Genomic DNA, 2,586 nt, shown 5'->3' with positions numbered 1-2,586 from the left:
GGAGGCCTCGGGTTATCCTAGCTGGTGCACTGATGACAACAAGAAACAGTATATTGACGCCTTTCTTGAAAAAGAAAGTTTACAATTACGACCTGAAAATATAGGATTAAATCCTCCAAAGAGGCAGATGTCTAAAGTTTTCTTAAATTCTTTATGGGGAAAGTTTGCCCAGAGATCTAATTTATTATGTACCAGCATTAGCAATCCTGGTGAGCTTTTTCAGCATGTTTTTTTACTGTACTATGACATTTCAATGTTGCATTTTATTGATGATGAAACCACAACAATATATTGGAAATATACAGAAGGACACCACACTGTCAACAAAAACACAAACATTTTGATAGCCTGCTTTACAGCAGCGTATGCCAGACTAAACCTTTACTCTCGGCTGGACAAACTGCAGGAAATGTGTTTTTATCATGACATGGATTCCGTTATTTTTGTGCAGAGAGACGGTGAGTGGAGTCCTCTTTAGGTGATTACCTGGGGGAATTGACCAGTGAGATATCTAATGATACTTAATTCACTGAATTTGGTGCAAAGAACACAGGTATGGAGATATATACAGAGAGTAATATCTGTCATATGAAGGTAATAAAATCAAATACACATACCAAGTATTCAGGTAGAGGGATCAAACGCTGTCTCCCGCCCACCCCGACGCGCGTTTCGGCGATTTCCTTTCACAGGGAGACAGGGCGGGAGACAGTGTGTGATCCCTCTCTGTATATATCTCCATATCTGTGTTCTTTGGAACATCTAGGGATCTCCATGCTGTAACTACCTCCCTTATGTATGCGGTATTATCTGTCACTTTTTAGCCCTGTTGTTTGCCATTGACTTGTATTAATAAATATATGCTTGCAATATACATACATATGTGTTGATTTGGACTTTTTTCACTGGAATTTATTCTATAGCGGTTTTCCTATAAATTATTATGTAAGAAATATTATGAATATACATTATACATTCTGATGATTTGATTTGTTTAATTGTGGTGTATTGGGGATTTCAAGAAACATGATGTAACTGATTGAATCTAATTGAACAATGAAAGTTATTCATACGTCTTTATAAAATGTAATTGATTTTGTTCAATAATCATTATAACTTTCCCTGACGAAGTCCATTGGGCAAAATGGGCATCGAGGGGATATCCACCTTATTCAACTATGGCCACGGGTACTGTATGAATTATTTGGATACCATTACCAGCCATTATGTCTATATACACAGGCCAGTGATTGAACTTGGGTATTAGTTTGACAGTATCAATATCTTTTTATTTATATAATATTTTACAACACAATCCATTAACCCTTAGTACAGTCACCTTTTGCCTGTTATCTAATACAAAATCTGTAACAATCTATGGCTATTCATATATCCTATTAAAGATACAGTATATGTCCCACATGTCTCACATGTTGCGTGTAAATGTGATTTTGTTTAATATATGATATTTAATAAAGTTTGTTACTTTTTGATATATATAGTCTATTTTTGTTGCTTCTGTTGTGTTTATATAGTCCAGTATGTACAAATACGCGATTATTATATTGTGAATCTGGACTATACACCTATAGGTTTAAATAAATCATTATAACTTTTATCTGAAAAAGGTTTGTTTAATTGCGGTGTATTGTGGATTTCAAATAAAATGTAATTTATTCCGTTCAATAAACATAACTTTTATCTGAAAAAGGTGTCTCTCGTTCTTTATTTTACTCAGTACTGTTTATTGTATCAAATTGTCAATAAAAGTGAATACATATTATTGGCACTATAAATCCTATATAAATAGTAGGTGTATCAAAAAGCCTATAAAAGAGAATAATTATTGTCCCTGTAAAATAATAGGCACAATTAAACAATTCTGATTAAAGTATCAATCGGCTTATAAAAGAGATATCGCACTTTGTTTCACTTTGATTATTGGGATTCATGCCAGTATCCAATTTAATAGACTTTGATACACTACAATATCTATATTATATCTACTTAGGACACTTTGATATACTTTGCTATCAATTTGTGGGGATCGTGTCAGTAATCAATTTAATACACTTTATTTCAATACGATAGCCATATAATATCTATTTAATTTCCTTTAATACACTACAATATCCATATGATATCTATTTAATTCCCTTTAATATCAATTTGAAACACTTTATTATCACTTTGGTATCAATTTGATATCAATTTGATAGGGGGCGGGACACCAGTCAGATTTCTTTTTGACGAGACATACCTCCCCCTTACTACTGCTGTACTAGCTCAAAGGGGTGCGTCTACTCAATACAGACCAAAGGGTCTGAATACTTATGGCCATGTGATATTTCAGTTTTTCTATTTAATAAATTTGCAAAAATTACTACATTTCTGTTTTTTTTCAGTCAAGATGGGGTGCAGAGTGTACATTAATGAGAAAAAAAATGAACTTTTTTGAATTTACCAAATGGCTGCAATGAAACAAATAGTGAAAAATTTAAAGGGGTCTGAATACTTTACATACCCACTGTAAGTCCCAAAATTACAACATGTGCATCAGAAAGTGCAAATACTAAAAATGAAGGA

Source organism: Ranitomeya imitator, chromosome 4, assembly GCF_032444005.1.
Source record: "Ranitomeya imitator isolate aRanImi1 chromosome 4, aRanImi1.pri, whole genome shotgun sequence".
NCBI lineage: Eukaryota > Metazoa > Chordata > Amphibia > Anura > Dendrobatidae > Ranitomeya > Ranitomeya imitator.
The sequence above is the reverse complement of the archived record's forward strand: the minus strand, read 5'-3'. Positions refer to the sequence as shown.